This window comes from Mobula hypostoma, chromosome 15, assembly GCF_963921235.1.
Source record: "Mobula hypostoma chromosome 15, sMobHyp1.1, whole genome shotgun sequence".
Taxonomy (NCBI): domain Eukaryota; kingdom Metazoa; phylum Chordata; class Chondrichthyes; order Myliobatiformes; family Myliobatidae; genus Mobula; species Mobula hypostoma.
Genome location: NC_086111.1, coordinates 74820719 through 74843634, shown reverse-complemented (window position 1 = coordinate 74843634; position 22916 = coordinate 74820719). Strand labels below are relative to the sequence as shown.

Here is a 22916-nt window from a genome sequence, read left to right as displayed (position 1 = left end):
TGTCCCCCAGTCCAACAACCAGAGTCACAGAGACACCCCTGTCCCCCAGTCCCACAACCAGAGTCACAGTGACACCCCTGTTCCCCAGTCCAACAACCAGAGTCACAGAAACACCCCTGTCCCCCAGTCCAACCAGAGTCACAGTGACACCCCTGTCCCCCAGTCCAACCAGAGTCACAGTGACACCCCTGTCCCCCAGTCCAACTAGAGTCACAGAGACACCCCTGTCCCCCAGTCCAACAACCAGAGTCACAGAGACACCCCTGTCCCCCAGTCCAACCAGAGTCACAGTGACACCACTGTCCCCCAGTCCAACAACCAGAGTCACAGAGACACCCCTGTCCCCCAGTCCCACAACCAGAGTCACAGTGACACCCCTGTCCCCCAGTCCCACAACCAGAGTCACAGTGACACCCCGTCCCCAGTCCAACAACCAGAGTCACAGTGACACCCCTGTCCCCCAGTCCCACAACCGGAATCACAGTGACACCCCTGTCCACCAGTCCCACAACGAGAGTCACAGTGACACCCCTGTCCCCCAGTCCAACCAGAGTCACAGTGACACCCCGTCCCCAGTCCAACAACCAGAGTCACAGTGACACCCCTGTCCCCCAGTCCAACAACCAGAGTCACAGTGACACCCCTGTCCCCCAGTCCAACAACCAGAGTCACAGTGACACCCCTGTCCCCCAGTCCAACCAGAGTCACAGTGACACCCCTGTCCCCCAGTCCAACAACCAGAGTCACAGAGACACCCCTGTCCCCCAGTCCCACAACCAGAGTCACAGAGACACCCCGTCCCCAGTCCCACAACCAGAGTCACAGTGACACCCCTGTCCCCCAGTCCAACCAGAGTCACAGTGACACCCCGTCCCCAGTCCAACAACCAGAGTCACAGTGACACCCCTGTCCCCCAGTCCAACAACCAGAGTCACAGAGACACCCCTGTCCCCCAGTCCAACCAGAGTCACAGTGACACCACTGTCCCCCAGTCCAACAACCAGAGTCACAGTGACACCCGTCCCCCAGTCCAACAACCAGAGTCACAGTGACACCCCTGTCCCCCAGTCCCACATCCAGAGTCACAGTGACACCCCTGTCCCCCAGTCCAACAACCAGAGTCACAGTGACACCCCTGTCCCCCAGTCCAACCAGAGTCACAGTGACACCCCGTCCCCAGTCCAACAACCAGAGTCACAGTGACACCCCTGTCCCCCAGTCCAACAACCAGAGTCACAGAAACACCCCTGTCCCCCAGTCCAACCAGAGTCACAGTGACACCCCGTCCCCAGTCCAACAACCAGAGTCACAGAGACACCCCTGTCCCCCAGTCCAACAACCAGAGTCACAGTGACACCCCTGTCCCCCAGTCCAACAACCAGAGTCACAGAGACACCCCTGTCCCCCAGTCCCACAACCAGAGTCACAGTGACACCCCTGTTCCCCAGTCCAACAACCAGAGTCACAGAAACACCCCTGTCCCCCAGTCCAACCAGAGTCACAGTGACACCCCTGTCCCCCAGTCCAACCAGAGTCACAGTGACACCCCTGTCCCCCAGTCCAACTAGAGTCACAGAGACACCCCTGTCCCCCAGTCCAACAACCAGAGTCACAGAGACACCCCTGTCCCCCAGTCCAACCAGAGTCACAGTGACACCACTGTCCCCCAGTCCAACAACCAGAGTCACAGAGACACCCCTGTCCCCCAGTCCCACAACCAGAGTCACAGTGACACCCCTGTCCCCCAGTCCCACAACCAGAGTCACAGTGACACCCCGTCCCCAGTCCAACAACCAGAGTCACAGTGACACCCCTGTCCCCCAGTCCCACAACCGGAATCACAGTGACACCCCTGTCCACCAGTCCCACAACGAGAGTCACAGTGACACCCGTGTCCCCCAGTCCAACCAGAGTCACAGTGACACCCCGTCCCCAGTCCAACAACCAGAGTCACAGTGACACCCCTGTCCCCCAGTCCAACAAGCAGAGTCACAGTGACACCCCTGTCCCCCAGTCCCACAACCAGAGTCACAGTGACACCCCGTCCCCAGTCCAACAACCAGAGTCACAGTGACACCCCTGTCCCCCAGTCCCACAACCGGAATCACAGTGACACCCCTGTCCACCAGTCCCACAACGAGAGTCACAGTGACACCCCTGTCCCCCAGTCCAACCAGAGTCACAGTGACACCCCGTCCCCAGTCCAACAACCAGAGTCACAGTGACACCCCTGTCCCCCAGTCCAACAACCAGAGTCACAGTGACACCCCTGTCCCCCAGTCCAACCAGAGTCACAGTGACACCCCGTCCCCAGTCCAACAACCAGAGTCACAGTGACACCCCTGTCCCCCAGTCCAACAACCAGAGTCACAGTGACACCCCTGTCCCCCAGTCCAACAACCAGAGTCACAGTGACACCCCTGTCCCCCAGTCCAACCAGAGTCACAGTGACACCCCTGTCCCCCAGTCCAACAACCAGAGTCACAGAGACACCCCTGTCCCCCAGTCCCACAACCAGAGTCACAGAGACACCCCGTCCCCAGTCCCACAACCAGAGTCACAGAGACACCCCTGTTCCCCAGTCCAACAACCAGAGTCACAGAGACACCCCTGTCCCCAGTCCAACAACCAGAGTCACAGTGACACCCCTGTCCCCAGTCCAACAACCAGAGTCACAGTGACACCCCTGTCCCCCAGTCCCACAACCAGAGTCACAGTGACACCCCTGTCCCCAGTCCCACAACCAGAGTCACAGTGACACCCCTGTCCCCCAGTCCAACCAGAGTCACAGTGACACCCCGTCCCCAGTCCAACAACCAGAGTCAAAGTGACACCCCTGTCCCCCAGTCCAACAACCAGAGTCACAGAGGCACCCCTGTCCCCCAGTCCAACCAGAGTCACAGTGACACCCCTGTCCCCCAGTCCAACCAGAGTCACAGTGACACCACTGTCCCCCAGTCCAACAACCAGAGTCACAGTGACACCCGTCCCCCAGTCCAACAACCAGAGTCACAGTGACACCCCTGTCCCCCAGTCCCACATCCAGAGTCACAGTGACACCCCTGTCCCCCAGTCCAACCAGAGTCACAGTGACACCCCTGTCCCCCAGTCCAACCAGAGTCACAGTGACACCCCTGTCCCCCAGTCCAACAACCAGAGTCACAGTGACACCCCTGTCCCCCAGTCCAACAACCAGAGTCACAGAGACACCCCTGTTCCCCAGTCCAACAACCAGAGTCACAGTGACACCCCTGTCCCCCAGTCCAACAACCAGAGTCACAGTGACACCCCTGTCCCCCAGTCCAACAACCAGAGTCACAGTGACACCCCTGTCCCCCAGTCCAACCAGAGTCACAGTGACACCCCTGTCCCCCAGTCCAACAACCAGAGTCACAGTGCCACCCCTGTCCCCCAGTCCAACAACCAGAGTCACAGAAACACCCCTGTCCCCCAGTCCAACCAGAGTCACAGTGACACCCCGTCCCCAGTCCAACAACCAGAGTCACAGAGACACCCCTGTCCCCCAGTCCAACAACCAGAGTCACAGTGACACCCCTGTCCCCCAGTCCAACAACCAGAGTCACAGTGACACCCCTGTCCCCCAATCCCACAACCAGAGTCACAGAGACACCCCTGTCCCCCAGTCCAACCAGAGTCACAGTGACACCCCTGTCCCCCAGTCCAACTAGAGTCACAGAGACACCCCTGTCCCCCAGTCCAACAACCAGAGTCACAGAGACACCCCTGTCCCCCAGTCCAACCAGAGTCACAGTGACACCACTGTCCCCCAGTCCAACAACCAGAGTCACAGAGACACCCCTGTCCCCCAGTCCCACAACCAGAGTCACAGTGACACCCCTGTCCCCCAGTCCCACAACCAGAGTCACAGTGACACCCCGTCCCCAGTCCAACAACCAGAGTCACAGTGACACCCCTGTCCACCAGTCCCACAACCGGAATCACAGTGACACCCCTGTCCACCAGTCCCACAACGAGAGTCACAGTGACACCCCTGGCCCCCAGTCCAACCAGAGTCACAGTGACACCCCGTCCCCAGTCCAACAACCAGAGTCACAGTGACACCCCTTTCCCCCAGTCCAACGAGAGTCACAGTGACACCCCTGTCCCCCAGTCCAACAACCAGAGTCACAGAGACACCCCTGTCCCCCAGTCCCACAACCAGAGTCACAGTGATACCCCTGTCCCCCAGTCCAACAACCAGAGTCACAGAGACACCCCTGTCCCCCAGTCCCACAACCAGAGTCACAGAGACACCCCTGTCCCCCAGTCCAACAACCAGAGTCACAGTGACACCCCTGTCCCCCAGTCCCACAACCAGAGTCACAGTGACACCCCTGTCCCCAGTCCCACAACCAGAGTCACAGTGACACCCCTGTCCCCCAGTCCAACCAGAGTCACAGTGACACCCCGTCCCCAGTCCAACAACCAGAGTCACAGAGACACCCCTGTCCCCCAGTCCCACAACCAGAGTCACAGAGACACCCCGTCCCCAGTCCCACAACCAGAGTCACAGAGACACCCCTGTTCCCCAGTCCAACAACCAGAGTCACAGAGACACCCCTGTCCCCAGTCCAACAACCAGAGTCACAGTGACACCCCTGTCCCCAGTCCAACAACCAGAGTCACAGTGACACCCCTGTCCCCCAGTCCCACAACCAGAGTCACAGTGACACCCCTGTCCCCAGTCCCACAACCAGAGTCACAGTGACACCCCTGTCCCCCAGTCCAACCAGAGTCACAGTGACACCCCGTCCCCAGTCCAACAACCAGAGTCACAGTGACACCCCTGTCCCCCAGTCCAACAACCAGAGTCACAGAGGCACCCCTGTCCCCCAGTCCAACCAGAGTCACAGTGACACCCCTGTCCCCCAGTCCAACCAGAGTCACAGTGACACCCCTGTCCCCCAGTCCAACAACCAGAGTCACAGTGACACCCCTGTCCCCCAGTCCAACAACCAGAGTCACAGTGACACCCCTGTCCCCCAGTCCAACCAGAGTCACAGTGACACCCCTGTCCCCCAGTCCAACAACCAGAGTCACAGTGCCACCCCTGTCCCCCAGTCCAACAACCAGAGTCACAGAAACACCCCTGTCCCCCAGTCCAACCAGAGTCACAGTGACACCCCGTCCCCAGTCCAACAACCAGAGTCACAGAGACACCCCTGTCCCCCAGTCCAACAACCAGAGTCACAGTGACACCCCTGTCCCCCAGTCCAACAACCAGAGTCACAGTGACACCCCTGTCCCCCAATCCCACAACCAGAGTCACAGAGACACCCCTGTCCCCCAGTCCAACCAGAGTCACAGTGACACCCCAGTCCCCCAGTCCAACTAGAGTCACAGAGACACCCCTGTCCCCCAGTCCAACAACCAGAGTCACAGAGACACCCCTGTCCCCCAGTCCAACCAGAGTCACAGTGACACCACTGTCCCCCAGTCCAACAACCAGAGTCACAGAGACACCCCTGTCCCCCAGTCCCACAACCAGAGTCACAGTGACACCCCTGTCCCCCAGTCCCACAACCAGAGTCACAGTGACACCCCGTCCCCAGTCCAACAACCAGAGTCACAGTGACACCCCTGTCCACCAGTCCCACAACCGGAATCACAGTGACACCCCTGTCCACCAGTCCCACAACGAGAGTCACAGTGACACCCCTGTCCCCCAGTCCAACCAGAGTCACAGTGACACCCCGTCCCCAGTCCAACAACCAGAGTCACAGTGACACCCCTTTCCCCCAGTCCAACGAGAGTCACAGTGACACCCCTGTCCCCCAGTCCAACAACCAGAGTCACAGAGACACCCCTGTCCCCCAGTCCCACAACCAGAGTCACAGTGATACCCCTGTCCCCCAGTCCAACAACCAGAGTCACAGAGACACCCCTGTCCCCCAGTCCCACAACCAGAGTCACAGAGACACCCCTGTCCCCCAGTCCAACAACCAGAGTCACAGTGACACCCCTGTCCCCCAGTCCCACAACCAGAGTCACAGTGACACCCCTGTCCCCAGTCCCACAACCAGAGTCACAGTGACACCCCTGTCCCCCAGTCCAACCAGAGTCACAGTGACACCCCGTCCCCAGTCCAACAACCAGAGTCACAGAGACACCCCTGTCCCCCAGTCCAACCAGAGTCACAGTGACACCACTGTCCCCCAGTCCAACAACCAGAGTCACAGTGACACCCGTCCCCCAGTCCAACAACCAGAGTCACAGTGACACCCCTGTCCCCCAGTCCCACATCCAGAGTCACAGTGACACCCCTGTCCCCCAGTCCAACAACCAGAGTCACAGTGACACCCCTGTCCCCCAGTCCAACCAGAGTCACAGTGACACCCCTGTCCCCCAGTCCAACAACCAGAGTCACAGTGACACCCGTCTCCCAGTCCAACAACCAGAGTCACAGAGACACCCCTGTCCCCCAGTCCAACAACCAGTCACAGTGACACCCCTGTCCCCCAGTCCAACAACCAGAGTCACAGTGACAACCCTGTCCCCCAGTTCCACAACCAGTCACAGTGACACCCCTGTCCCCCAGTCCAACAACCAGAGTCACAGTGACACCCCTGTCCCCCAGTCCAACCAGAGTCACAGTGACACCCCTGTCGCCCAGTCCAACCAGAGTCACAGTGACACTCCTGTCCCCCAGTCCAACAACCAGAGTCACAGTGACACCCAGTCTCCAGTCCAACCAGAGTCACAGTGACACCCCTGTCCCCCAGTCCCACAACCAGAGTCACAGTGACACCCCTGTCCCCCAGTCCAACAACCAGAGTCACAGTGACACCCCGTCCCCAGTCCCACAACCAGAGTCACAGTGACACCCCTGTCCCCCAGTCCAACAACCAGAGTCACAGTGACACCCCTGTCCCCCAGTCCAATAACCAGAGTCACAGTGACACCCCTGTCCCCCAGTCCAACCAGAGTCACAGTGACACCCCTGTCCCCCAGTCCAACAACCAGAGTCACAGAGACACCCCTGTTCCCCAGTCCAACAACCAGAGTCACAGTGATACCCCTGTCCCCCAGTCCAACCAGAGTCACAGTGACACCCCTGTCCCCCAGTCCCACAACCGGAGTCACAGTGACACCCCCGTGCTCAGTCCAACAACCAGAGTCACAGTGACACCCCTGTCCCCCAGTCCCACAACCGGAGTCACAGTGACACCCCTGTCCCCAGTCCAACAACTAGAGTCACAGTGACACCCCTGTCCCCAGTCCAACAACCAGAGTCACAGTGACACCCCTGTCCCCCAGTCCAACAACCAGAGTCACAGTGACACCCCTGTCCCCCAGTCCAACAAGCAGAGTCACAGTGACACCCCTGTCCCCCAGTCCAACCAGAGTCACAGTGACACCCCTGTCCCCCAGTCCAACAACCAGAGTCACAGTGACACCCCTGTCCCCCAGTCCAACAACCAGAGTCACAGAAACACCCCTGTCCCCCAGTCCAACCAGAGTCACAGTGACACCCCGTCCCCAGTCCAACAACCAGAGTCACAGAGACACCCCTGTCCCCCAGTCCAACAACCAGAGTCACAGTGACACCCCTGTCCCCCAGTCCAACAACCAGAGTCACAGTGACACCCCTGTCCCCCAATCCCACAACCAGAGTCACAGAGACACCCCTGTCCCCCAGTCCAACCAGAGTCACAGTGACACCCCTGTCCCCCAGTCCAACTAGAGTCACAGAGACACCCCTGTCCCCCAGTCCAACAACCAGAGTCACAGAGACACCCCTGTCCCCCAGTCCAACCAGAGTCACAGTGACACCACTGTCCCCCAGTCCAACAACCAGAGTCACAGAGACACCCCTGTCCCCCAGTCCCACAACCAGAGTCACAGTGACACCCCTGTCCCCCAGTCCCACAACCAGAGTCACACTGACACCCCGTCCCCAGTCCAACAACCAGAGTCACAGTGACACCCCTGTCCACCAGTCCCACAACCGGAATCACAGTGACACCCCTGTCCACCAGTCCCACAACGAGAGTCACAGTGACACCCCTGTCCCCCAGTCCAACCAGAGTCACAGTGACACCCCGTCCCCAGTCCAACAACCAGAGTCACAGTGACACCCCTGTCCCCCAGTCCAACAACCAGAGTCACAGAGACACCCCTGTCCCCCAGTCCCACAACCAGAGTCACAGTGATACCCCTGTCCCCCAGTCCAACAACCAGAGTCACAGAGACACCCCTGTCCCCCAGTCCCACAACCAGAGTCACAGAGACACCCCTGTCCCCCAGTCCAACAACCAGAGTCACAGTGACACCCCTGTCCCCCAGTCCCACAACCAGAGTCACAGTGACACCCCTGTCCCCAGTCCCACAACCAGAGTCACAGTGACACCCCTGTCCCCCAGTCCAACCAGAGTCACAGTGACACCCCGTCCCCAGTCCAACAACCAGAGTCACAGAGACACCCCTGTCCCCCAGTCCAACCAGAGTCACAGTGACACCACTGTCCCCCAGTCCAACAACCAGAGTCACAGTGACACCCGTCCCCCAGTCCAACAACCAGAGTCACAGTGACACCCCTGTCCCCCAGTCCCACATCCAGAGTCACAGTGACACCCCTGTCCCCCAGTCCAACAACCAGAGTCACAGTGACACCCCTTTCCCCCAGTCCAACCAGAGTCACAGTGACACCCCTGTCCCCCAGTCCAACAACCAGAGTCACAGTGACACCCCTGTCCCCCAGTTCCACAACCAGTCACAGTGACACCCCTGTCCCCCAGTCCAACAACCAGAGTCACAGTGACACCCCTGTCCCCCAGTCCAACCAGAGTCACAGTGACACCCCTGTCGCCCAGTCCAACCAGAGTCACAGTGACACCCCTGTCCCCCAGTCCAACAACCAGAGTCACAGTGACACCCAGTCTCCAGTCCAACCAGAGTCACAGTGACACCCCTGTCCCCCAGTCCCACAACCAGAGTCACAGTGACACCCCTGTCCCCCAGTCCCACATCCAGAGTCACAGTGACACCCCTGTCCCCCAGTCCAACAACCAGAGTCACAGTGACACCCCTTTCCCCCAGTCCAACCAGAGTCACAGTGACACCCCTGTCCCCCAGTCCAACAACCAGAGTCACAGTGACACCCCTGTCCCCCAGTTCCACAACCAGTCACAGTGACACCCCTGTCCCCCAGTCCAACAACCAGAGTCACAGTGACACCCCTGTCCCCCAGTCCAACCAGAGTCACAGTGACACCCCTGTCGCCCAGTCCAACCAGAGTCACAGTGACACCCCTGTCCCCCAGTCCAACAACCAGAGTCACAGTGACACCCAGTCTCCAGTCCAACCAGAGTCACAGTGACACCCCTGTCCCCCAGTCCCACAACCAGAGTCACAGTGACACCCCTGTCCCCCAGTCCAACAACCAGAGTCACAGTGACACCCCGTCCCCTGTCCCACAACCAGAGTCACAGTGACACCCCTGTCCCCCAGTCCAACAACCAGAGTCACAGTGACACCCCTGTCCCCCAGTCCAATAACCAGAGTCACAGTGACACCCCTGTCGCCCCAGTCCAACCAGAGTCACAGTGACACCCCTGTCCCCCAGTCCAACAACCAGAGTCACAGAGACACCCCTGTTCCCCAGTCCAACAACCAGAGTCACAGTGATACCCCTGTCCCCCAGTCCAACCAGAGTCACAGTGACACCCCTGTCCCCCAGTCCCACAACCGGAGTCACAGTGACACCCCCGTGCTCAGTCCAACAACCAGAGTCACAGTGACACCCCTGTCCCCCAGTCCCACAACCGGAGTCACAGTGACACCCCTGTCCCCAGTCCAACAACCAGAGTCACAGAGACACCTCTGTCACCCAGTCCCACAACGAGAGTCACAGTAACACCCCTGGCCCGAGTCCCACAACCAGAGTCACAGTGACACCCCTGTCCCCAGTTCAACAACCAGAGTCACAGCCAGTCCCCAGTCCAACAACCAGAGTCACAGTGACACCCCTGTCCCCCAGTCCCAGAACCGGAGTCACAGTGACACCCCTGTCCCCAGACCCACAACCGGAGTCACAGTGACACCCTTGTCCCCCAGTCCCACAACGAGAGTCACAGTGACACCCTTCCCCAGTCCAACAACCAGAGTCACAGTGACACCCCTGTCCCCAGTCCCACAACCAGAGTCACAGTGAAACCTCTGTCCACAGTCCAACAACCAGAGTCACAGTGACACCCCTGTCCCCCAGTCCAACAACCAGAGTCACAGTGACACCCCTGTCCCCCAGTCCAACCAGAGTCACAGTGACACCCCGTCCCCAGTCCAACAACCAGAGTCACAGTGACACCCCTGTCCCCCAGTCCAACAACCAGAGTCACAGTGACACCCCTTTCCCCCAGTCCAACCAGAGTCACAGTGACACCCCTGTCCCCCAGTCCAACAACCAGAGTCACAGAGACACCCCTGTCCCCCAGTCGCACAACCAGAGTCACAGAGACACACCTGTCCCCCAGTCCAACAACCAGAGTCACAGTGACACCCCTGTCCCCCAGTCCCACAACCAGAGTCACAGTGACACCCCTGTCCCCAGTCCCACAACCAGAGTCACAGTGACACCCCTGTCCCCCAGTCCAACCAGAGTCACAGTGACACCCCGTCCCCAGTCCAACAACCAGAGTCACAGTGACACCCCTGTCCCCCAGTCCAACAACCAGAGTCACAGAGACACCCCTGTCCCCCAGTCCAACCAGAGTCACAGTGACACCACTGTCCCCCAGTCCAACAACCAGAGTCACAGTGTCACCCGTCCCCCAGTCCAACAACCAGAGTCACAGTGACACCCCTGTCCCCCAGTCCCACATCCAGAGTCACAGTGACACCCCTGTCCCCCAGTCCAACAACCAGAGTCACAGTGACACCCCTGTCCCCCAGTCCAACCAGAGTCACAGTGACACCCCGTCCCCAGTCCAACAACCAGAGTCACAGTGACACCCCTGTCCCCCAGTCCAACAACCAGAGTCACAGAAACACCCCTGTCCCCCAGTCCAACCAGAGTCACAGTGACACCCCGTCCCCAGTCCAACAACCAGAGTCACAGAGACACCCCTGTCCCCCAGTCCAACAACCAGAGTCACAGTGACACCCCTGTTCCCCAGTCCAACAACCAGAGTCACAGAGACACCCCTGTCCCCCAGTCCAACCAGAGTCACAGTGACACCCCTGTCCCCCAGTCCAACCAGAGTCACAGTGATACCCCTGTCCCCCAGTCCAACTAGAGTCACAGAGACACCCCTGTCCCCCAGTCCAACAACCAGAGTCACAGAGACACCCCTGTCCCCCAGTCCAACCAGAGTCACAGTGACACCACTGTCCCCCAGTCCAACAACCAGAGTCACAGAGACACCCCTGTCCCCCAGTCCCACAACCAGAGTCACAGTGACACCCCTGTCCCCCAGTCCCACAACCAGAGTCACAGTGACACCCCGTCCCCAGTCCAACAACCAGAGTCACAGTGACACCCCTGTCCCCCAGTCCCACAACCGGAATCACAGTGACACCCCTGTCCACCAGTCCCACAACGAGAGTCACAGTGACACCCCTGTCCCCCAGTCCAACCAGAGTCACAGTGACACCCCGTCCCCAGTCCAACAACCAGAGTCACAGTGACACCCCTGTCCCCCAGTCCAACAACCAGAGTCACAGTGACACCCCTGTCCCCCAGTCCAACAACCAGAGTCACAGTGACACCCCTGTCCCCCAGTCCCACAACCAGAGTCACAGTGACACCCCGTCCCCAGTCCAACAACCAGAGTCACAGTGACACCCCTGTCCCCCAGTCCCACAACCGGAATCACAGTGACACCCCTGTCCACCAGTCCCACAACGAGAGTCACAGTGACACCCCTGTCCCCCAGTCCAACCAGAGTCACAGTGACACCCCGTCCCCAGTCCAACAACCAGAGTCACAGTGACACCCCTGTCCCCCAGTCCAACAACCAGAGTCACAGTGACACCCCTGTCCCCCAGTCCAACCAGAGTCACAGTGACACCCCGTCCCCAGTCCAACAACCAGAGTCACAGTGACACCCCTGTCCCCCAGTCCAACAACCAGAGTCACAGTGACACCCCTTTCCCCCAGTCCAACCAGAGTCACAGTGACACCCCTGTCCCCCAGTCCAACAACCAGAGTCACAGAGACACCCCTGTCCCCCAGTCCCACAACCAGAGTCACAGAGACACCCCTGTCCCCCAGTCCAACAACCAGAGTCACAGTGACACCCCTGTCCCCCAGTCCCACAACCAGAGTCACAGTGACACCCCTGTCCCCAGTCCCACAACCAGAGTCACAGTGACACCCCTGTCCCCCAGTCCAACCAGAGTCACAGTGACACCCCGTCCCCAGTCCAACAACCAGAGTCACAGTGACACCCCTGTCCCCCAGTCCAACAACCAGAGTCACAGAGACACCCCTGTCCCCCAGTCCAACCAGAGTCACAGTGACACCACTGTCCCCCAGTCCAACAACCAGAGTCACAGTGACACCCGTCCCCCAGTCCAACAACCAGAGTCACAGTGACACCCCTGTCCCCCAGTCCCACATCCAGAGTCACAGTGACACCCCTGTCCCCCAGTCCAACCAGAGTCACAGTGACACCCCGTCCCCAGTCCAACAACCAGAGTCACAGTGACACCCCTGTCCCCCAGTCCAACAACCAGAGTCACAGTGACACCCCTTTCCCCCAGTCCAACCAGAGTCACAGTGACACCCCTGTCCCCCAGTCCAACAACCAGAGTCACAGAGACACCCCTGTCCCCCAGTCCCACAACCAGAGTCACAGAGACACCCCTGTCCCCCAGTCCAACAACCAGAGTCACAGTGACACCCCTGTCCCCCAGTCCCACAACCAGAGTCACAGTGACACCCCTGTCCCCAGTCCCACAACCAGAGTCACAGTGACACCCCTGTCCCCCAGTCCAACCAGAGTCACAGTGACACCCCGTCCCCAGTCCAACAACCAGAGTCACAGTGACACCCCTGTCCCCCAGTCCAACAACCAGAGTCACAGAGACACCCCTGTCCCCCAGTCCAACCAGAGTCACAGTGACACCACTGTCCCCCAGTCCAACAACCAGAGTCACAGTGACACCCGTCCCCCAGTCCAACAACCAGAGTCACAGTGACACCCCTGTCCCCCAGTCCCACATCCAGAGTCACAGTGACACCCCTGTCCCCCAGTCCAACAACCAGAGTCACAGTGACACCCCTGTCCCCCAGTCCAACCAGAGTCACAGTGACACCCCGTCCCCAGTCCAACAACCAGAGTCACAGTGACACCCCTGTCCCCCAGTCCAACAACCAGAGTCACAGAAACACCCCTGTCCCCCAGTCCAACCAGAGTCACAGTGACACCCCGTCCCCAGTCCAACAACCAGAGTCACAGAGACACCCCTGTCCCCCAGTCCAACAACCAGAGTCACAGTGACACCCCTGTCCCCCAGTCCAACAACCAGAGTCACAGAGACACCCCTGTCCCCCAGTCCCACAACCAGAGTCACAGTGACACCCCTGTTCCCCAGTCCAACAACCAGAGTCACAGAGACACCCCTGTCCCCCAGTCCAACCAGAGTCACAGTGACACCCCTGTCCCCCAGTCCAACCAGAGTCACAGTGACACCCCTGTCCCCCAGTCCAACTAGAGTCACAGAGACACCCCTGTCCCCCAGTCCAACAACCAGAGTCACAGAGACACCCCTGTCCCCCAGTCCAACCAGAGTCACAGTGACACCACTGTCCCCCAGTCCAACAACCAGAGTCACAGAGACACCCCTGTCCCCCAGTCCCACAACCAGAGTCACAGTGACACCCCTGTCCCCCAGTCCCACAACCAGAGTCACAGTGACACCCCGTCCCCAGTCCAACAACCAGAGTCACAGTGACACCCCTGTCCCCCAGTCCCACAACCGGAATCACAGTGACACCCCTGTCCACCAGTCCCACAACGAGAGTCACAGTGACACCCCTGTCCCCCAGTCCAACCAGAGTCACAGTGACACCCCGTCCCCAGTCCAACAACCAGAGTCACAGTGACACCCCTGTCCCCCAGTCCAACAACCAGAGTCACAGTGACACCCCTGTCCCCCAGTCCCACAACCAGAGTCACAGTGACACCCCGTCCCCAGTCCAACATCCAGAGTCACAGTGACACCCCTGTCCCCCAGTCCCACAACCGGAATCACAGTGACACCCCTGTCCACCAGTCCCACAACGAGAGTCACAGTGACACCCCTGTCCCCCAGTCCAACCAGAGTCACAGTGACACCCCGTCCCCAGTCCAACAACCAGAGTCACAGTGACACCCCTGTCCCCCAGTCCAACAACCAGAGTCACAGTGACACCCCTGTCCCCCAGTCCAACCAGAGTCACAGTGACACCCCGTCCCCAGTCCAACAACCAGAGTCACAGTGACACCCCTGTCCCCCAGTCCAACAACCAGAGTCACAGTGACACCCCTGTCCCCCAGTCCAACAACCAGAGTCACAGTGACACCCCTGTCCCCCAGTCCAACCAGAGTCACAGTGACACCCCTGTCCCCCAGTCCAACAACCAGAGTCACAGAGACACCCCTGTCCCCCAGTCCCACAACCAGAGTCACAGAGACACCCCGTCCCCAGTCCCACAACCAGAGTCACAGAGACACCCCTGTTCCCCAGTCCAACAACCAGAGTCACAGAGACACCCCTGTCCCCAGTCCAACAACCAGAGTCACAGTGACACCCCTGTCCCCAGTCCAACAACCAGAGTCACAGTGACACCCCTGTCCCCCAGTCCCACAACCAGAGTCACAGTGACACCCCTGTCCCCAGTCCCACAACCAGAGTCACAGTGACACCCCTGTCCCCCAGTCCAACCAGAGTCACAGTGACACCCCGTCCCCAGTCCAACAACCAGAGTCACAGTGACACCCCTGTCCCCCAGTCCAACAACCAGAGTCACAGAGACACCCCTGTCCCCCAGTCCAACCAGAGTCACAGTGACACCCCTGTCCCCCAGTCCAACCAGAGTCACAGTGACACCACTGTCCCCCAGTCCAACAACCAGAGTCACAGTGACACCCGTCCCCCAGTCCAACAACCAGAGTCACAGTGACACCCCTGTCCCCCAGTCCCACATCCAGAGTCACAGTGACACCCCTGTCCCCCAGTCCAACCAGAGTCACAGTGACACCCCTGTCCCCCAGTCCAACCAGAGTCACAGTGACACCCCTGTCCCCCAGTCCAACAACCAGAGTCACAGTGACACCCCTGTCCCCCAGTCCAACCAGAGTCACAGTGACACCCCTGTCCCCCAGTCCAACAACCAGAGTCACAGAGACAGCCCTGTCCCCCAGTCCCACAACCAGAGTCACAGAGACACCCCGTCCCCAGTCCCACAACCAGAGTCACAGAGACACCCCTGTTCCCCAGTCCAACAACCAGAGTCACAGAGACACCCCTGTCCCCAGTCCAACAACCAGAGTCACAGTGACACCCCTGTCCCCAGTCCAACAACCAGAGTCACAGTGACACCCCTGTCCCCCAGTCCCACAACCAGAGTCACAGTGACACCCCTGTCCCCAGTCCCACAACCAGAGTCACAGTGACACCCCTGTCCCCCAGTCCAACCAGAGTCACAGTGACACCCCGTCCCCAGTCCAACAACCAGAGTCACAGTGACACCCCTGTCCCCCAGTCCAACAACCAGAGTCACAGAGACACCCCTGTCCCCCAGTCCAACCAGAGTCACAGTGACACCCCTGTCCCCCAGTCCAACCAGAGTCACAGTGACACCACTGTCCCCCAGTCCAACAACCAGAGTCACAGTGACACCCGTCCCCCAGTCCAACAACCAGAGTCACAGTGACACCCCTGTCCCCCAGTCCCACATCCAGAGTCACAGTGACACCCCTGTCCCCCAGTCCAACCAGAGTCACAGTGACACCCCTGTCCCCCAGTCCAACCAGAGTCACAGTGACACCCCTGTCCCCCAGTCCAACAACCAGAGTCACAGTGACACCCCTGTCCCCCAGTCCAACAACCAGAGTCACAGAGACACCCCTGTTCCCCAGTCCAACAACCAGAGTCACAGTGACACCCCTGTCCCCCAGTCCAACAACCAGAGTCACAGTGACACCCCTGTCCCCCAGTCCAACAACCAGAATCACAGTGACACCCCTGTCCCCCAGTCCAACCAGAGTCACAGTGACACCCCTGTCCCCCAGTCCAACAACCAGAGTCACAGTGACACCCCTGTCCCCCAGTCCAACAACCAGAGTCACAGAAACACCCCTGTCCCCCAGTCCAACCAGAGTCACAGTGACACCCCGTCCCCAGTCCAACAACCAGAGTCACAGAGACACCCCTGTCCCCCAGTCCAACAACCAGAGTCACAGTGACACCCCTGTCCCCCAGTCCAACAACCAGAGTCACAGTGACATCCCTGTCCCCCAATCCCACAACCAGAGTCACAGAGACACCCCTGTCCCCCAGTCCAACCAGAGTCACAGTGACACCCCTGTCCCCCAGTCCAACTAGAGTCACAGAGACACCCCTGTCCCCCAGTCCAACAACCAGAGTCACAGAGACACCCCTGTCCCCCAGTCCAACCAGAGTCACAGTGACACCACTGTCCCCCAGTCCAACAACCAGAGTCACAGAGACACCCCTGTCCCCCAGTCCCACAACCAGAGTCACAGTGACACCCCTGTCCCCCAGTCCCACAACCAGAGTCACAGTGACACCCCGTCCCCAGTCCAACAACCAGAGTCACAGTGACACCCCTGTCCACCAGTCCCACAACCGGAATCACAGTGACACCCCTGTCCACCAGTCCCACAACGAGAGTCACAGTGACACCCCTGTCCCCCAGTCCAACCAGAGTCACAGTGACACCCCGTCCCCAGTCCAACAACCAGAGTCACAGTGACACCCCTTTCCCCCAGTCCAACGAGAGTCACAGTGACACCCCTGTCCCCCAGTCCAACAACCAGAGTCACAGAGACACCCCTGTCCCCCAGTCCCACAACCAGAGTCACAGTGATACCCCTGTCCCCCAGTCCAACAACCAGAGTCACAGAGACACCCCTGTCCCACAGTCCCACAACCAGAGTCACAGAGACACCCCTGTCCCCCAGTCCAACAACCAGAGTCACAGTGACACCCCTGTCCCCCAGTCCCACAACCAGAGTCACAGTGACACCCCTGTCCCCAGTCCCACAACCAGAGTCACAGTGACACCCCTGTCCCCCAGTCCAACCAGAGTCACAGTGACACCACTGTCCCCCAGTCCAACAACCAGAGTCACAGTGACACCCGTCCCCCAGTCCAACAACCAGAGTCACAGTGACACCCCTGTCCCCCAGTCCCACATCCAGAGTCACAGTGACACCCCTGTCCCCCAGTCCAACCAGAGTCACAGTGACACCCCTGTCCCCCAGTCCAACCAGAGTCACAGTGACACCCCTGTCCCCCAGTCCAACAACCAGAGTCACAGTGACACCCCTGTCCCCCAGTCCAACAACCAGAGTCACAGTGACACCCCTGTCCCCCAGTCCCACATCCAGAGTCACAGTGACACCCCTGTCCCCCAGTCCAACAACCAGAGTCACAGTGACACCCCTTTCCCCCAGTCCAACCAGAGTCACAGTGACACCCCTGTCCCCCAGTCCAACAACCAGAGTCACAGTGACACCCGTCTCCCAGTCCAACAACCAGAGTCACAGAGACACCCCTGTCCCCCAGTCCAACAACCAGTCACAGTGACACCCCTGTCCCCCAGTCCCACAACCAGAGTCACAGTGACACCCCTGTCCCCCAGTTCCACAACCAGTCACAGTGACACCCCTGTCCCCCAGTCCAACAACCAGAGTCACAGTGACACCCCTGTCCCCCAGTCCAACCAGAGTCACAGTGACACCCCTGTCGCCCAGTCCAACCAGAGTCACAGTGACACCCCTGTCCCCCAGTCCAACAACCAGAGTCACAGTGAAACCCAGTCTCCAGTCCAACCAGAGTCACAGTGACACCCCTGTCCCCCAGTCCCACAACCAGAGTCACAGTGACACCCCTGTCCCCCAGTCCAACAACCAGAGTCACAGTGACACCCCGTCCCCAGTCCCACAACCAGAGTCACAGTGACACCCCTGTCCCCCAGTCCAACAACCAGAGTCACAGTGACACCCCTGTCCCCCAGTCCAATAACCAGAGTCACAGTGACACCCCTGTCCCCCAGTCCAACCAGAGTCACAGTGACACCCCTGTCCCCCAGTCCAACAACCAGAGTCACCGAGACACCCCTGTTCCCCAGTCCAACAACCAGAGTCACAGTGATACCCCTGTCCCCCAGTCCAACCAGAGTCACAGTGACACCCCTGTCCCCCAGTCCCACAACCGGAGTCACAGTGACACCCCCGTGCTCAGTCCAACAACCAGAGTCACAGTGACACCCCTGTCCCCCAGTCCCACAACCGGAGTCACAGTGACACCCCTGTCCCCAGTCCAACAACTAGAGTCACAGTGACACCCCTGTCCCCCAGTCCAACAACCAGAGTCACAGAGACACCTCTGTCACCCAGTCCCACAACCGGAGTCACAGTGACACCCCCGTGCTCAGTCCAACAACCAGAGTCACAGTAACACCCCTGGCCCCGAGTCCCACAACCAGAGTCACAGTGACACCCCTGTCCCCAGTTCAACAACCAGAGTCACAGCCAGTCCCCAGTCCAACAACCAGAGTCACAGTGACACCCCTGTCCCCCAGTCCCAGAACCGGAGTCACAGTGACACCCCTGTCCCCAGACCCACAACCGGAGTCACAGTGACACCCTTGTCCCCCAGTCCCACAACCAGAGTCACAGTGACACCCTTCCCCAGTCCAACAACCAGAGTCACAGTGACACCCCTGTCCCCAGTCCCACAACCAGAGTCACAGTGAAACCCCTGTCCACAGTCCAACAACCAGAGTCACAGTGACACCCCTGTCACCCAGTCCCACAACGAGAGTCACAGTAACACCCCTGTCCCCCAGTCCCACAACCGGAGTCACAGTGACACCCCTGTCCCCAGTCCCACAACCAGAGTCACAGTGAAACCCCTGTCCACAGTCCAACAACCAGAGTCACAGTGACACCCCTGTCACCCAGTCCCACAACGAGAGTCACAGTGACACCCCTGTCCCCCAGTCCCACAACCGGAGTCACAGTGACACCCTTGTCCCCCAGTCCTACAACGAGAGTCACAGTGACACCCCTCCCCAGTCCAACAACCAGAGTCACAGTGACACCCCTGTCTCCAGTCCCACAACCAGAGTCACAGTGACTCCCCTGTCCACAGTCCAACAACCAGAGTCACAGTGACACCCCTGTCCCCAGTCCCACAACCAGAGTCATAGTGATACCCCTGTCCCCCAGTCCCACAACAAGAGTCTCAGTGACACCCAGACTCCAGTCCAACCAGAGTCACAGTGACACCCCTGTCCCCCAGTCCCACAACGAGAGTCACAGTGACACCCCTGTCCCCCAGTCCCACAATGAGAGTCACAGTAGCACCCCTGTCCCACAGTCCCACAACGAGAGTCACAGTGACACCCCTGTCCCCCAGTCCAACAACCAGAGTCACAGTGACAACCCTGTCCCCCAGTCCAACAACCAGAGTCACAGAGACACCCCTGTCCCCCAGTCCAACCAAAGTCACAGTGACACCCCGTCCCCAGTCCCACAACCAGAGTCACAGTAACACCCCTGTCCCCAGTCCAACCAGAGTCACAGTGACACCCCGTCCCCAGTCCAACAACCAGAGTCACAGTGACACCCCTGTCCCCCAGTCCAACCAGAGTCACAGTGACACCCCGTCCCCAGTCCAACAACCAGAGTCACAGAGACACCCCTGTCCCCCAGTCCAACAACCAGAGTCACAGTGACACCCCTGTCCCCCAGTCCAACAACCAGAGTCACAGTGACATCCCTGTCCCCCAGTCCAACCAGAGTCACAGTGACACCCCTGTCCCCCAGTCCAACTAGAGTCACAGAGACACCCCTGTCCCCCAGTCCAACAACCAGAGTCACAGAGACACCCCTGTCCCCCAGTCCAACCAGAGTCACAGTGACACCACTGTCCCCCAGTCCAACAACCAGAGTCACAGAGACACCCCTGTCCCCCAGTCCCACAACCAGAGTCACAGTGACACCCCTGTCCCCCAGTCCCACAACCAGAGTCACAGTGACACCCCGTCCCCAGTCCAACAACCAGAGTCACAGTGACACCCCTGTCCACCAGTCCCACAACCGGAATCACAGTGACACCCCTGTCCACCAGTCCCACAACGAGAGTCACAGTGACACCCCTGTCCCCCAGTCCAACCAGAGTCACAGTGACACCCCGTCCCCAGTCCAACAACCAGAGTCACAGTGACACCCCTTTCCCCCAGTCCAACGAGAGTCACAGTGACACCCCTGTACCCCAGTCCAACAACCAGAGTCACAGAGACACCCCTGTCCCCCAGTCCCACAACCAGAGTCACAGTGATACCCCTGTCCCCCAGTCCAACAACCAGAGTCACAGAGACACCCCTGTCCCACAGTCCCACAACCAGAGTCACAGAGACACCCCTGTCCCCCAGTCCAACAACCAGAGTCACAGTGACACCCCTGTCCCCCAGTCCCACAACCAGAGTCACAGTGACACCCCTGTCCCCAGTCCCACAACCAGAGTCACAGTGACACCCCTGTCCCCCAGTCCAACCAGAGTCACAGTGACACCCCGTCCCCAGTCCAACAACCAGAGTCACAGAGACACCCCTGTCCCCCAGTCCAACCAGAGTCACAGTGACACCACTGTCCCCCAGTCCAACAACCAGAGTCACAGTGACACCCGTCCCCCAGTCCAACAACCAGAGTCACAGTGACACCCCTGTCCCCCAGTCCCACATCCAGAGTCACAGTGACACCCCTGTCCCCCAGTCCAACAACCAGAGTCACAGTGACACCCCTTTCCCCAGTCCAACCAGAGTCACAGTGACACCCCTGTCCCCCAGTCCAACAACCAGAGTCACAGTGACACCCGTCTCCCAGTCCAACAACCAGAGTCACAGAGACACCCCTGTCCCACAGTCCAACAACCAGTCACAGTGACACCCCTGTCCCCCAGTCCAACAACCAGAGTCACAGTGACACCCCTGTCCCCCAGTTCCACAACCAGTCACAGTGACACCCCTGTCCCCCAGTCCAACAACCAGAGTCACAGTGACACCCCTGCCCCCCAGTCCAACCAGAGTCACAGTGACACCCCTGTCGCCCAGTCCAACCAGAGTCACAGTGACACCCCTGTCCCCCAGTCCAACAACCAGAGTCACAGTGACACCCAGTCTCCAGTCCAACCAGAGTCACAGTGACACCCCTGTCCCCCAGTCCCACAACCAGAGTCACAGTGACACCCCTGTCCCCCAGTCCAACAACCAGAGTCACAGTGACACCCCGTCCCCAGTCCCACAACCAGAGTCACAGTGACACCCCTGTCCCCCAGTCCAACAACCAGAGTCACAGTGACACCCCTGTCCCCCAGTCCAATAACCAGAGTCACAGTGACACCCCTGTCCCCCAGTCCAACCAGAGTCACAGTGACACCCCTGTCCCCCAGTCCAACAACCAGAGTCACCGAGACACCCCTGTTCCCCAGTCCAACAACCAGAGTCACAGTGATACCCCTGTCCCCCAGTCCAACCAGAGTCACAGTGACACCCCTGTCCCCCAGTCCCACAACCGGAGTCACAGTGACACCCCCGTGCTCAGTCCAACAACCAGAGTCATAGTGACACCCCTGTCCCCCAGTCCCACAACCGGAGTCACAGTGACACCCCTGTCCCCAGTCCAACAACTAGAGTCACAGTGACACCCCTGTCCCCCAGTCCAACAACCTGAGTCACAGAGACACCTCTGTCACCCAGTCCCACAACCGGAGTCACAGTGACACCCCCGTGCTCAGTCCAACAACCAGAGTCACAGTAACACCCCTGGCCCCGAGTCCCACAACCAGAGTCACAGTGACACCCCTGTCCCCAGTTCAACAACCAGAGTCACAGCCAGTCCCCAGTCCAACAACCAGAGTCACAGTGACACCCCTGTCCCCCAGTCCCAGAACCGGAGTCACAGTGACACCCCTGTCCCCAGACCCACAACCGGAGTCACAGTGACACCCTTGTCCCCCAGTCCCACAACGAGAGTCACAGTGACACCCTTCCCCAGTCCAACAACCAGAGTCACAGTGACACCCCTGTCCCCAGTCCCACAACCAGAGTCACAGTGAAACCCCTGTCCACAGTCCAACAACCAGAGTCACAGTGACACCCCTGTCACCCAGTCCCACAACGAGAGTCACAGTAACACCCCTGTCCCCCAGTCCCACAACCGGAGTCACAGTGACACCCCTGTCCCCAGTCCCACAACCAGAGTCACAGTGAAACCCCTGTCCACAGTCCAACAACCAGAGTCACAGTGACACCCCTGTCACCCAGTCCCACAACGAGAGTCACAGTGACACCCCTGTCCCCCAGTCCCACAACCGGAGTCACAGTGACACCCTTGTCCCCCAGTCCTACAACGAGAGTCACAGTGACACCCCTCCCCAGTCCAACAACCAGAGTCACAGTGACACCCCTGTCTCCAGTCCCACAACCAGAGTCACAGTGACTCCCCTGTCCACAGTCCAACAACCAGAGTCACAGTGACACCCCTGTCCCCAGTCCCACAACCAGAGTCATAGTGATACCCCTGTCCCCCAGTCCCACAACAAGAGTCACAGTGACACCCAGACTCCAGTCCAACCAGAGTCACAGTGACACCCCTGTCCCCCAGTCCCACAACGAGAGTCACAGTGACACCCCTGTCCCCCAGTCCCACAAAGAGAGT

At 59.5% G+C, this 22916-nt stretch overlaps 1 protein-coding gene across 4 annotated transcripts in view; it reads right to left on the bottom strand.

Annotated features, from left to right (window-relative positions):
• lamb2l (laminin, beta 2-like) overlaps positions 1–22916 on the bottom strand; it is a 229022-nt gene that overhangs the window by 6805 nt on the left and 199301 nt on the right. The window lies entirely within an intron of this gene.